The sequence below is a fragment of the Marmota monax genome, unplaced genomic scaffold (assembly GCF_021218885.2).
Source record: "Marmota monax isolate L192 unplaced genomic scaffold, Marmota_monax_Labrador192_F-V1.1 WCK01_AAM20220418_F8-fsc00522, whole genome shotgun sequence".
NCBI lineage: Eukaryota > Metazoa > Chordata > Mammalia > Rodentia > Sciuridae > Marmota > Marmota monax.
The window spans coordinates 264,467-280,048 of NW_026694600.1; the positions used below are offsets into that span (position 1 = coordinate 264,467).

Consider the following 15,582-nt stretch of genomic DNA (forward strand, 5'->3'; position numbering starts at 1 on the left):
AATGAAGCAATTCCTCTAAAATAAGAGATTATAAATCATCACAACATTTGAAAATCCATTGGACCCTTCTTTATAAAAACACATAAAGGGCTAGGGCTATGACTCAGGGGTAGCGCACCTGCCTAGCATAGCACAAGGCCCTGGGTTCAATTTCTACACCAAAAAAGTAAATAAATAAAATGAAATGAAATAAAAAGATTAAAAATACATAAGAAATTGCAAGAAATATAAATGTGTATTATATAAATAGGATGTAATTAAGATTATTTTGTTAGGTATAACAATAGTATTATAGAGAATTTTTTTCTCCTTAGAAGATACATACAAAAGGATTTAAGATAAAGAGTTATGACTACTGTCATTTCATCAAATAAAAGAAAAACATTAAGAAATGGAATACGGCATAATGTTCACTGTTCACTTAGGTTGAGGCTATACAAATGTTCATTCAAATTTTTTTAATCATTTTGAATTTTTGAAATTGTTCATACTAAAATATATACATTACCTTATTCTCTTTTATTTTTCTTATCTTCATTCTATAAGAAAGAAAAAAAAGAAATATTTTTAAACTATCCTATTGTGTAGCCAAAAATCATAGTAATGAAATATTCAGTCATTTAATTGGGGAAAAATTATTCTATGTGTGACTGGGATCCCTGCACTGATTACAGCCCAGACTGGTCATGAAGCAAACACCTAATTAATCTAAAAACAATAATAATCAGAGTAGGCACGCCCATTGATATTATATTCTACGGTCTTTATGTGTACTTTAACTCTCTAATCTCTTTTAATGCAACTCTCTTAACAACTCTAATGATTGCAGGTATTATCATCATCTGCTGTGGACTGAAGGCTTACGTCCACCTAAAATTAATACACTGAAGCCTAAATCCCAAATATGATAACATTTGGAGGCAAGGCCTTTGGAAGGTGTTGAGGATGGAGGTTTCACAAATGGGGTTTGTAACCCTTGTAGATAAAGAATCCAGAGCACCCTGTGTTCTCTGCATATGGCTCACTCTCATTGTGAGGAAGCAATGAGAAGACAGATTTCTACAAACCAGGAGAAATGTCCTCACTAAACACAGTGTTTGCCAGCACCTTGGTCTTGAATTTCCCAGCCTCCAGGTTAGAGAGAGATAACTGTCTGCTGTTTGAGTCATCCAGATGGTGGTATAATTTTATAGCAGCCCAAATAACTGAGACAGCATCTCTACTGTGCAGATGAGAAAACACAAAGGTTATCTAGCTTGACCAGAGTTCCAAGACTAAGTGGAAGAGCAGGAAACCCACACCTGGGCATCCTGCCTGCAGAGCTTGTGCTCTCAAGTCTGAACTGATAAGGAATGACAAAGCAGAGACTAAAAGTAACTGGTGGATTCACTCCTTACTCCTTAGCCAATATTGCCATGTGTTTGAATTTTCTAGGAAAGGTTAGAGACTGAGACTTTTAGGTAAAATTTCCTAGTTTTCTGATTATTTGCGTGGTTATATTGATAACTTGTTCCATTTTTTATAAAAATAGTGTCAGAAAGAAGTAGACATTTTAAGACTGAATTTGGTCTATATGCTGCTAATTTACAATCCATGGCAAGAATTACAGTTCCTTGGCATTGCTGCATTAAAAAATACATTAAGAATTTCCAAGAAATTCTTTATTTTTAGACTCCATGACCCAAGCCAAAAGTTAAAATATCTGCCTCTATCCACAGGTTTCTGTCTGATACTGATACTTCTATGACTAAAAGCACCTACCATGCTAAAACACCACATGGAGAGCACGTTTTGTAGAATACACAAACAGTACACACACAATGCTGAACATTCCTCATCTCTCTACAGTTTCATCATATTTCTGTGTCAACTGCATAAAGACAGACACAGAACCCAGAATGCACAATGCCAGCAAGGGGATCCTTTGCTGACCTCTGTCCCTGCCTAAACCTACCTAGTCACCTTTCAAGAAAGAAATAATAATACCCACATTCTCTACTCAGTGCCCCCAACAGACACCACAAATCAGATAGACACCACACCTTCCTTGTGTTTTCCTATTGACCAACCTGCACAGGATCAGTGGTTTCTTAAAATCACACTGCACACACGGTCTTAGCTCAGCAGTCCAGTCACCAATACCATTTCCCTTTCTTCACCTCATCATTGTTCAACTCCTCACTGATGGATTGTCACTTGGGACCAAAGGGAAAGGAAAAGGAGGAGTAAAGGAACAAAAGAAAACCTCTAATGTGGGCATATTACATCTAGTCCTTCATAAACTAACACTGAGGCCTCAGGCGGATGTGAGGAGTTAATGCCAAGTCAGTTGCACTAATAGTCATTGTTTAGTCAGTTTTTCCTCCATAACAGCTTTAGTAATTAAAATTCTCACCAAGTACTTAAGAGTTTCCTGTTCTTTACATTCTCAGAAGCACTGGTTATCTTCAGTTTTTTTGTTTGTTTGTTTGTTTGTTTATGATCATTCTTACTGAGACGAAGTGATACCTCATGGTTTGTATTTACCTTTCCCTGATGATTAGAGATGCTCAACATTTTTTCAGGTACCTGTCTTCCAAGTTATAAATGTTCTTTTGAGAAATTCCTATTAGAACTGTTGCCTATTTTTTTAATAAGATATTTGTTCATTTGCTTTTGAATTTTGGAACTTCCTTATATATTCTGAATATCAACCGCTTGTCAGAATCATAATTATCAAATACTTCTCATGCAATCACTCTGTTGATTAATTCTTTTGTTGTGCTGTAGCTTTTTAGTTTGATATAATTCCATTTGTCTACTTCTGCTTTTATTTCCTGTGTTTGGGGAACACTTGTCAAAAAAAAAAAAAAATCCTCACCCATTCTAATGTCCTTAAGCTTTTCCTCTATATTTTTTTTTCAAGTAATTTCATAGTTTCAGGTCTTACATTCAAGTCTTCAATCCATTTTGAGTTATTTTTTTGTAAACGGAGAGAGAGAGGAGCCTAGTTTCATTCGGCTGCATCCAATTCTCCAAATACCCTTTACTGGAAAGATTGTCCCTTCTCCAGTGCACATTCTTAGCGCCTTTGTAGAAATTCAGTTCACTATAGTTGCACAAGTTAACTTCTAAGCTCTCTATTCTGTTCCATTGATCTGTGTGTCAGTTTTTATTCAGTACTATGCTGTTTTGATATACTATACCTTTGCAATATATTTAGAAATCACCTAGTGTAATGCCTTCTGCATTATGCTTATTGTTAAATATGGTTTGGGCTATTTGAGGTTTTATATGATTCCATATAAATTTTAGGATATTTTTTTATAATTCTATGAAGAATGCCACTGACATTTTGCTAGGGATTGCATTGAATCTATAGGACACTTTGGACAGTATGAACATTTTAACAATATTTATTCTTCTAATCCATGAGCATAGATTTCTTTCAACTTCTTTATGTCCTGTTCAATATCCAACCTTAACATTTTATAATTTTCACTACAAAGGTCTTGCACCTCTTTGTTTAAATTCATTCCTAGGTATTTTTTTAAGCTATTATAAATGAGATTACTTTTTAAATTTCTGTTCAGATAGTTTGCTACTGGTATCTAACAATGCTACTGATCTTATATGCTGATTTTGCCTACTGCAATGTGGCTGAATTAATTTTTTCTAAGTTGAGGGGTTTTGTATATATATCAGGTCATCTGCAAACAGTGACAATTTGACTTCTTTTCAATCTGGATGCGTTTCATTTCTTTATCTTGCCTGATTGTTATGGCTAGAATTTTCAGAACCCTATTAATAAATGTGGTGAAGTGGGCATCCTTTTCTTGGACTAGAACTTAGAAAGAAAGCTTTAGCTTTTCCCTTATTCAATATTATTTTCCCTGTTGTTGTTTGTTTATTTGTTGGTTGTTTATGTGTTTTGTAAATGGCCTTTATTATGTTGAGGTACTCTCCTTCTACACCTAATTGTTTAGGATTTTTATCACAAAGTAATGTCAAATTTTATCAAGTGCCTTTTCTGCAACTATTGAGATAACCATATAGTTTTTGTCCTTTATTCTGTAGATGTGATATTTTGTGCCTATTGACTTGCATGTATGGAAAAAATTCTTTCATCCCTGGAGTGAACCCACTTGATAATTGTGAATAAATTTTTATCATGCCATGGATTTCATTTGCTAGTAGTTTTTTGAAAATCTTTGTGTCTATGTTCATCAAGGATATTGGCTTATAGTTGTGTGTGTGTGTGTGTGCACGCACACACACACATGCATGTTTTAATGTCTTTATCTAGTTTTGGTATCAAGGTAATGCTTGTAGTGTAGAATGTGTTTGGAAAATTTACTTTCTCTTAAATTAAATGAAATTTAACTCAAGAAGAATTGGTCTTACTTAGTTCTTTAAAAGTTTCGTAGAACACAGCAATGAAGCCATCTGGTCCTGGATTTTTCACTGCCTGCAGACTTTTTATTACTGATTAAATCTTTTTAGTTGTTATTGGTCTGTTAAGGTTTCCATCTTGGGTAAGATGTAGGTGTCTAGGAATTTGTCCATTTCTTCTAGATAATTCAATTTGTTGTCCTATAGTTGCTCATAATAATCTCTGATTCTATTTCTGTGATATTAGTTATAATGTATCCCTTTTTATCTACAGTGTCATTTATTTGAATCTTCCCTCTCTTTTTTAGTCTGGGTAAGGGTTTGTCTATTTTGTTTATCTTTTTGAAGAAGAACCAGCCATTTGTTTCATTTATTTTTTGTATTGCTTCTTTAAACTTCATTTCATTTATTTCTGCTTTGATCTTTATTTTTTTTCTTCTGTTAATTTTGGATTTTGTTGTGTTTTTTTTTCAGTTCATTGAAGCATATCAATAGGTTGTTTTTTATCTCATTTTATTATAAATATAACTCCTATTAATTATACAAGTCACTGTGTTTCACTGTGACACTTCCATGCATGCATATACCATTCTTTAATCATATATACCCTCTCTACTTCCCTCTCTTGCCCTCCCCTTTCTATTTCCTCCTCCAGTTCGTTTCTCCTTCCCTAATAGTTCCTCTCTACATTCAGATCATCTTTATTTTTTTTTTTATTTTTCAGTTTCCACATATAAGAAATAGAACACATGATACTTGTCTCCGTGTCTGGCTTGCTTAGCAAAATGACCTCTAGTTCCATTCATTTCCTTGCAAATGGCATGCATCCACCTCAAACAACCAAGAACGGCTACGGTAAAATAAACAAAAAACAATAAATGGTAATGAGGATGTAGAGAAGAGGAACCCTTTATACACTATTGGTGGGAATGTAAACTAATACAGCCACTATGGAGAACAGTACTGAGTTCCCTCAAAAATCTAAAAGAGATAGATGCCTACATAACCATATTGTGGCACTATTCACAAAAGCCAAGTTATGAAATCAGCCTGGATATCCATCAACATGTGAATGTATAAGGAAAACATGACATATCAATGACATATATGCACAGGAATTCTATTCCACAATCAAGAAGAATGAAATAGGTTGTTTATTTGCAATGTTGGCACTGAGTGCTGAAATAAACTTCCCTGTTAGTACTGCTTTTGCCATGTTCCACAGGTTTTGTTGTCTGATATGTCTACATTTTCATTCGTTTCAAGAACTTTTTAATTTTTTTCATGATTTATTTTTCTTAATCTATTTGTTGCTCAAATATAAGTTGTTTAACTCTCATGTATTATATGGTTTCCAAAGTTTTTCTTGTTTTTGATTTCTAGTTTTATTGCAATGTAGTTGAAAAAGATTCTTGATGTGATTTATTTTCTTTTTAATTTGTAGAGACTTCTTTTGTACCCTGTATGCTGGATAATATTGCATGTCCTGATGAGAAAAAAAAATGTGTATTTGGCAGATGTTAAATGGAATATTCTGTAGATGTCTGTTAGATCCATTTGGTCTAGAGTTCAATTCAACTCTGCTATTTCTTTGTTGATTTCCTGTCTAGATGACATGTCCACTGCTGAAAGTGGGGTATTAAAGTTCCACCTATTATTGTCCTGTAGTCTGTCTCTCCTTTAGTCTACAAAGGTTTGTTTCATATATTTGGATGCACCAACATTGGGTGCATATATATTTAGAATTGTTATTTCCTCTTTCTGAAGTGACCCCTTTATAATTATATACTAACTTTCCTTGCCTCTCTTTAATGCTTTTGATTTAATGTCTATTCTTCCTCTGATATAAGTATGACTACTCTTACTTTTTTTGGATCCCATTTGCATGGAATGTCTTATTCAGTCCCTTTACTCTTGGTCTTTGTGTATCTTTAGAGGTGAAGTGAGTTTCTTGTGAACAATGTACATTGGGTTTTGATTTTATTTTCATCCAGTCACTATGTCTTTTAACTGGAGAATTTAATCCACTAATATTCAAAGTAGTTCTTGATAGATAAAGTCTTATTACAGCCATTATGTAACTGGTTTTCTAGTTTTGTTGCAATTCCTTTCTTCCTTTCTCCCTTACCTTCTACCTTTTGTGGTTAAGTGATTTACTCCAGTAGTGTGTTTTGGTTTCTTGCTTATTATTTAGGGTCTGTCTACTATGAACTTTTTCTTTGTGGTTACCATCAGGCTTATCAAAAATATCTTTTGATTATAAAAAGCTGTTTTTAAATGATAGTAAATAAACATGATCATATGGTAAGAACAGAAACAAACAGAATGAAAGAAAATATAATAATAAAACTCTCTATTTGTTTTCCATTGATCCTCATATTTTGAACTTTTCATATCCCAGTTTATATCTTCCTGTATTGTCCCTTTTTAATAATAATGTAATTGTTACTTAAAGTTTTTATTTTTTAGTCTTCATACCAAAGACATGAATGTTTTATGCACCATTTTTTTTATATTGGAGCATCCTGAATTTTTCTGTATAATTAATCTTCCAGATTTGTACCTGCCCAAAATTGGGGTAGTGTTGGTGGAGATGGTCCCTTGCCACCTAGGCTGATGCTAACTAAGCAGAGGCACACCTGAGTCTCATATCGACGAGGACCTTCAGCCCATGCCATAGCTAGGAGTGAGGCAGGCTGAAACACAAGCCCATCCCACTGGGCTGAAGGTCTCTGCCTGACACAGGAGTATTTTTTAGAGCCCCACAGACAAACACTAGCCTTGTGATAAGTTTGCTGCCCAAGCATGGGGAATTGGTGATAGAGACAATTCCTTGTCACCCAAACTGCACACATGCTGGGTCACACCTGAATCATACGGCCACACAGACCTGTACAATCTTAGGAAACAGAGGATGTGCCCCACACTCACTAAAAGCCTGGAAAATGATGCAAGCTGAAGCTCATGTTGTCCCATCAGCACACAGGTCTCACCCAATGGCGGGGCTGAACTGGAGGCTTAGGCTGTGAGCTCTGGGTACCAGGCTTACAGTTTCTATTGGGTGCTGGTCTCACTGATGCAGCCCTGATGCTGAGCTCTAAGTGTTACCTTTGGAGTACTGCCCTCTAGTGGATGGGGTTCTGCTCCCTACTCTGCTACAGGAGGCTAGAGGAGAGGTGATGGCTACAGTGAGATGAGCTTTGTAATGTTTTGAACAACCAATAAAAAAAAAAAAATTTAAAAAATAGTTCTAGTGGCTGGGTAGCAAGGAGAGTTTCAGCCTAGCACAGGAGTCTCAGGGCTGTGTCCAGCACAGGGTTTCACATGGCGGGCCTGGCACTTGCTTTTCTCCCCAGCTTAAAGGGGTGATGCTTAAAGGTGTTGGCCTGCTGAAATGAATGATGTGGACAACTCTTTTTACCTTCTTCAATGTCTTTTCATTACGCTGAACTAAAACCAGGCACTGTGGTCTCTCACCTTATTTCCTGGGCTCTTGTGAAGGTAGTTTGAAACATGATTAGCTGTTCCACTTGGTTTGGAGCTGGGAAGAAGATCAAGGAAGCACCCCTCTCTGCCCTAGCTCCTAAAAAGAGAAAGGTAAAGTAACGGTATTCAGAAAGGTGCTTTTGCTGTCAGACTCACAGGCTTTTTTTAGAACAATTATTTTCAATAAACATCTGACAGTAATCGAGTCCATTTGTTTTACTTGTTTTGACATCTGCAGATAATGATGAGCTAGAGGGAAAGACAGGTTTAAGGATTATAGCAATTAGTTAATTTGTGACTGATTATTAAAAAATAATAAATGCACTCTGTGCTTCTCCAGAGGCCACAGTTACAAATTACAAGGTTGTTTCCCACTGCTGATGTTTTGTTGTTTTTAAAGGATCGCAGGCTCCATGTGTTGGTGAATATTAACATTGTTTGAGGTTTCTCAGGTTGCCATAGCCACCTCAGCTCCTTCTGCCTGCGGGACATGATGCACTACAGTCAGAACTGAAGGAGTCCACACAGGGACAAGCCACCAGGGAAGCTGTTCAACCTGGAAACAGCCTCTTCCCTTTGGACAGTTCTCAGCCTCATCTGTTTTAATACATGGATCAAAATGTGCATGCTGCCAGCCTACCAGCCCCCTCACACTGGTAGCCTACCAGCCTACCAGCCCCCCAACACAATTGTGCCCACCCATCTCCACACCTCTAGCAGTCCTTCCATGCGCCTTTGAACCCTTGCAGCCGCATCCTGAAGCTCCCCTTGGTAATGGTTCCTCTACCCTCCCAAACCAAAGCCTGTGAATCCTGGGTTTTCCTTGATCATAATAATACTAAACTCAGATGTATACAGAGCCTGGGGATGTGACATTTTTTTTTTCTAACCCATCCTTTAACCCATTATGCTAATAACTTAGGAATTAGAAATAGGTCAGTATGAGCCTCAATTTTTCTCCTTCTACAGTTTCATTGTTTTCTTTCAGAGAGACCTCCTTTTAAATTTCTCCATCCTTTTCTGGTCTCCCTCTTGGTCTTTTAATGTCCCTGTCCCCATCCCCACTATGCTGGTCAAGCTTTCTTATTCATCCTCTCTTCTCTTATCCTCTTGAAGAACTACACATGACTGAGGCCCCAGCCCCAGGTACTTCATTTCCTCTGCTCCCAAACTGCCCCTTCTGTTAGATCTTCTGTTGATTCAAATTCTGCCTGCTGGTCTCCATCGATGTTTCCCCCATTGTGATAAGCTTTCTATCATTGGACTGATATTCTCCTCTCCCCAAAGCATGTAAAGTTATAAGATGTGGTAGTTAGGAATGTGTCCCTGGGTGAAACTACAGACATAAATGCATGGCTTTACCACTTACTGGTACTGCAATTCAGGTTATCTAACCTTTCTAGGTCTGTCTCCTCCTCTCTAAAATGGTGATAGTAATGCCACCTACATCACAGAGTTGTAATGAAGTTTGAAAGAGATGATCCCTAAGTATAATTTAAAATGGTTGAAGAGACAACCTGACTCAGACTAGCATACAAAACAAAAGCTTATGATTGTCTCACTTATCTTGAAGTCCAGAGGTAAAGTAGTCTTCGATTCAGGGGCTCAGCCACACTATCAAAGACCTGGTTTGGGGGCTGGGGCTGTAGCTCAATGCTAGAGCACTCACCTAGCATGTGTGAGGCACTGGGTTTGATCCTCAGCACTACATATAAATAAATAAATAAAAGGTATTGTGTTCATCTACAACTAAAAAAAAAACCCCAAAAGACCTAGTTTCTTTTCTTCTTTCTCTGTTCTGCCTTCTAAGGTTATCAGATTCATTCTATGGTTGGCTGTCCATCATAGTTACAAAAGATTTGAACAGGCTATTGGTTTTCTTATTTGAAACAAAGGAATAAACGAAATGATCCTTTCAAGAATTTCTCCCAGAGTAGTGAGGGAGAACTCTTCCAGATATTTAGAAAATCTCTCACTGCTTGTTATGCAGATATGATTAGGCATTGCCTGGGACAGAGAGAGGGGTTCCATGTGCTAATTGGCTCAAACCTACTCAAATAGCCTAAGCAACAGGGAAGGAGATTGCAAATCCTAGAAAATATCATCCAAGAAACTGCACAATAAGTATAAAATGGGAAGGATGGGGGCGGATATTGGAGATGGCATCACATCTGCAATGAAAAGACATCCTTAGCTAAGGATGAACAATTAGTAAAATCCATATTGAAATTAGCAATTGTTAATATGTCATTTTCATCTTTGATGACTACTTCTCATTCTTCTTTATACTATAATTTATTGTTTAATAAATGCCTCTCCATACTCTCCCATCCTCAAGTTGTAAAATTCTTAAGGTTATGTGCTTCACTGATCCTTTTACTACTAACATACACTAACACAAACTTTATATCACTAGTGTACCCACCCCTTACTCTACCTAGCAGCATATATAGACTATAAAGTGTTTCTACCCAGCATCAAAGTCTCTCTGGCAAGATTTAGATATTACTTATTGTTCTTATGCCCTTCAGTATAGAACAATATAATGCATTTTAAAAATATTCTTTTTTATACAAAATAATATTACGGATCCACTATTGAATATGCAGGCACAGAGTATGCCTTTGTACTTTCTAACTGATCAATAAAACTATATCTTTTACCACAATTACATCCAATTAATTCTTTTTTAGTTTTTTACACAATAATTTTTGCAGTTAATTATTTTGTTTGACCAGACTAGATGCATCACAAAGAATATCCTGAGAAATATGTTTTATTTTAATCAGTGAAGCCTTATAATAAAAGCTAAGAAATCTTCAAGTCAGTACATTTTAACTAAGATCAATAGCTCTCAAAATACCAAATTATCAGGAAAAACTTCAATATTATGCAGTGTAAATTTATGAAATATTTACATAAGAAAGGACTTCTGCATTAAGATTAATCTTCAAAATGTTGTTTCCCTTAAATTTTTTCATCAATTTTATGCTGACCTACAAAGACATATGACTTATTCTGTCCTATTTTTAGTGAACATTATTTCCAAACAAATTAAGTTTAATACTTTTAAAGCATAATTAAGTTTAATACTTTTAAAGCATAGGTGATATTATCAAGTTCACAATAATGAAACTAGCCATTTTATAGCAGCAATTTTTAGAAATATGAGGTAAATGGCTCTCTGATTTTCTTAAAAATTTCTTATGTATTTCTTTTAAAGCCTACTGTATTCCAGAATTTTATTACCTGAAAATTATCTCACTTCTTAAATATATTTTAGAAATGTCTTTGAGAGAAGAAAAATATGTGGGAGACTATCAAACACAATGTTGAGCTCAGAGTATAGAAAGAGAACAATGTAGATTCTCTGAATTTAACAGAAAGGCTACGGCAATGCAAAACATTTTTTTCTTGTCTGCAAAGACCATGCAGTGAATTTTAAGAGTAAAATCTGATGAAAGAAGTGTTTGGAGAATATAAACTAGTCAGATCATTTGAACTTCATGGAAAATAAATTTTAAAACCATGTAATAGCACATACACCCAATCCAGGCAACACTACATATATAAAGTTATGTCATACATTACACCTCTAGTAATCCACATGCATAACTAGTCACATTTTTATTTCACACGCCTCTCAAAATTGCCACTTGGGTTTATTTCTGGCTGCAAGCTTTTCACCAACCAATACAAAGTAAAACCTCAGAAAATAATGAAACATCATAAAAAATAGCTAACACAATGGACAGTAGTATACCCCTACAGAATTTGACGCCTACTTTGACTCAGTGAAGTAGATATTGTTACCTGAGCCCAACATTTTAAATAATTTTTCTCTATACTTCTGAGTATTGGGGATCAGGTCCCAAAGCCCTTGATGGCATTGTGAGGTAAGATCTAACCAATAAATCTTTTTCCCAGAGCAAAATCCTGCAGAAAGAGTGGGCATAACTGATCCCACACAGCCAACTAAACAGCCAACAGGCTGTGAAATATAAGTTTTTCTATTATCTCTGTTGAATTTGGGTGCTGAGTCAGTCAGGTAAAGGTTTTGATTCTTCCTTAATAAACAGCCTGCTTGATGGAACAGCCCAAGTTCACTTAAGCCAATTCACACTGTAGTCTCCATTACGGTTCTATGGCAAGCCTAAATTGTTAGGGTCTGTAAACAAGTCAAGATGGCGCCTGGCATTTTGCCAGAGGGAGTGGTTTGTGAAGTAATGCCAGCGAGCCATTAAGTGTGGAGATTCCTTATTGGTTGACTGCTGTATCTAGTTTATGTTAATTAAGATAAGCTGTGTGTAATGTATATATACCCCTCCTGTCCTACAAAAAACGGCTCCCACTCCTGCTGTATCAATGTACACAAGTTGCTCGTCACCCCCCAGTTATTTTGCTGCAGCCGGACTGCGGCACTAAATATAAAAACAGGGATGCATCCAGTACAATAAAAAGCTCTCTCTCAATAATTTTATAAAGCCACCTAGTCCCAGGAGATACATATGGAAAGTGAACTTCAGAAGAGATGATCAAGCACACTCATTCAAGAAAAAAAAATTAAGACAAAAAAATAGATGCCACATTTACCAAAAAAAAAAAAAAATGAAACATGAGAATTTTTTTTTTGGAGGAACACAGGAAAATTTCTCATTTGTGGCAGGGCAAATTGATGCACTGTTGTCGTATCTAAATTTTAAACATGGATGCTTTTTGAAACAGTAATCCAATTTCTATAAATGTATACCTAGCTAAGTATTCAAGGACACACACCAAAGATATTACAACATTGAATAAGAAGATAGAAAAATTAATTATAATAATTCCTTGCTATAGGGTGCTATGAAGCCTTTAGAAAAAAATGAGGCAAATCTGTATATATTGATGTGGGAAATACCTCAAGTATATTGCAAAGTGAAAAGAAAAAGCAGTTTGAATGACAATATAATATGATATCCATTTGTGTGCTATGATTTTCATTTGTGAAAAAGTCCATAGATATGTATTCTTTGCATACATAAAAATTTCCCGAAGTGCTCACAGATTATTTGTTGTCTGAGGAGAGATATGATAAAGAGGTTGGGCTGAGGGCCAGGCCAATGTGGGATGCAGCAAGACCTTAAATTTCTACATTAGCATTTCTTTCTTAATCAAAAACTCTTACCTGGAGAAGGAATAGAAATTCTCTCTTCTCCCTTACCTTACTTTCAAGGGTTAAAATGAAAAGGAAGTGTTCAGGATAAAGGGCCTATCAGAGGGGCTGAGGTTATAGCTCAGTGGTAGAGCATTCGCCTAGTATGTGTGAGGCACTGGGTTTGATCCTTGGCACCACATACAAATAAATAAATAAATAATGTGTCCATCTACAACTAAAATAGTTTGTAAAAAGGGCGGGGGGACTATCTTCATAAACCGGGATCCCAGTGAATGTAGGAATGTAGGTTCCCTTATTCAAATATAAGTGATACATGTAAATGCACGTACACACACACACACACAATTTATACAGTTAAATACACAACCCACTCACTCTGACAGCTTCTAAAACCTGGTATTTTATTGCATGTCTCCAACCTATGACATATCTCCATTATCTTCTAAGATATTTCAGAGAGGCCTGAGGGAACAGGGAGGAGACTTAATTTTGGATTTAATATCAGGACATTTGTATCCTGATATCTAGCTTAGATTTTTCAAAACGTTACAGAATCTTCTATTTTATTTTCCATTTCCAAAACAGAAGGAAATAAAATCTTCCCAGGTACGATCAGTGACATAGGGTAATGTTTCATCTTGCTCCCTCCTTCAACCAATCTTGAAAGAAAGACGGGGGTGAGAACACTTAAAACATACTTCTGCTAATGATGGAAAAAATCACAAGAACAATGAAATTCATGCATAATGATGTTGAAATTATACACATTGCATTATGGGGATTCTAACAGGCAGTGAGATCTACAACTCCTTTTCTTTGTTCCAAATCACAGAGACAGTAACAACTACCTTCCAGGTAAGTGGTGTCTAAATAGATGTTGCTCTCACACCACGGCAGTAAAGAAATTTGGGCAAGCAGCCCTAGTGGTTTTTATTTATAAATCATATGCATCACACTATTTTAACAATATTAATTTTAACAATGAACATTACCAAAAATAAAAATTGAAATTAAAGTAAATGAGATTTAAAACAGGTAAAAAAAAATCAAGCTTCTAATAAATAATGGGACAGTCTTCCAAAAAACTCACATAGTTACTATGATGGTGTCTTATATACAATTATAAAATTCATATCCCTAAATTATTACAACCTCAGCTGTAATAATTTCAAGTGAAATTATTTCAAGAAAAGTCTTACTTACTCCTTAAGTGGGCCAGGGAACAGAATTTAATTGAAAAAAATAAATTATTCTTTTAGCTCGGTAAGGAATAATACTAAATGAGTACTTTTTAGTGTACAGAATTATCAAGAGACTAGCAACACCTTAAATTTCATTTCACCTAACTCTGCATGGCAGACCTTATTCCCATTTTACAGTTGTGGAAACTCAGATCAACTAGTTAGAAACTAGTAAAGATGTAGTTTCAGAAACCTAGCCTGACTGATTCCAAAATTTATACACATAATCAGCCCTAATTACTACCTAGAAAAGGAAATAGTAGGTGTCAAAAATGTGTAAACACTGTAAAATCTGAACTCACAAATTATGTAGTCAAAAGATGAGGAACAGGTTGAAAATTGGGTCTTTCTCTTGCAGTGTCTCTGGGCCCCATCCGCTATGCTACAGAGAGCCACCTTCCCCTAGCTGAAAGGGAGAGGAAAAAAAAAATCACATAGTGTTTATCCCAGGACTCACTGAACTCTAAGAACTTTGACAGTTTCCATAAAATTTTAAGTTGTCTCTTGACATCTCCATATTACTTTCTTTAAAGTAAAAGTAAAACCCCACATGGATTTTTTTTGACACTTTAAACTATCATATGATTTTATGTGAGAAATTCTTCTCCACAAATTTGACTCTGAGTTAGTGGTTCTCAGTGGGGGTAGACACAGGCTCCCAGGAGGATTCCAGGTTTGGGTTTGGAATGCTCCCCTAAAGACTCAAATCACGAAGGCGTGGTCTTCAGCTGGTGGTGCAGTTGAGAGGTGGTAAAGACTTAAAAACCCTGAAATCATGAGCCAAAATAAAGTTTTCTTCCTTTAAATTGATTTTCTCAGGCATTTTATCACAGCAATGGAAAGCTAGTTATATATATCTGGCAACAACAAGAGACAATTCTGGTTGTCAGAACTTGGAATAGGGGTGCTGCTGTCATCTTTTGTGTAAAGGCCAGGCATGTTAATAAATATCCTAAAGTGCAGAGGACAGTCCTTCCAACAAAAATTTGTTTTTCACAAAATTTCAATAGTGTCATGGTTGAGAAATCTTATTCTTATCTTAAGGGAATAATCAATGATATATCAGAGACTGATTACCCAATAATACTGTCCATCACAATATTATTTGTGATAGTTTAATGCTAAAAGACTGAACAAATTATAGCACATTTATTCATTAGAACACCATAGCCATTAAAATGACACTATAAAATAAAAGAATATTTAATAACATGAAAAAATGTTCATGATATTTACATGTTCTAAAGTAATATGATTAGTATGCTTATCATATTATAAACATATTACATATACTGTTGTATATGCATGAAAATATTTTAAAAGAAT

At 35.6% G+C, this 15,582-nt stretch overlaps 1 long non-coding RNA gene across 1 annotated transcript; it reads right to left on the minus strand.

Moving 5' to 3' along the window:
* Positions 1 to 505: 505 nt before the first annotated feature.
* Positions 506 to 14,664, minus strand: LOC131423310 (uncharacterized). The gene is made up of 3 exons (XR_009224686.1): positions 14,559 to 14,664; positions 7,849 to 7,954; positions 506 to 539 (listed from the first exon to the last, which is right to left on the minus strand). It is a non-coding gene; the product is annotated as an uncharacterized LOC131423310 (long non-coding RNA).
* Positions 14,665 to 15,582: the final 918 nt, after the last annotated feature.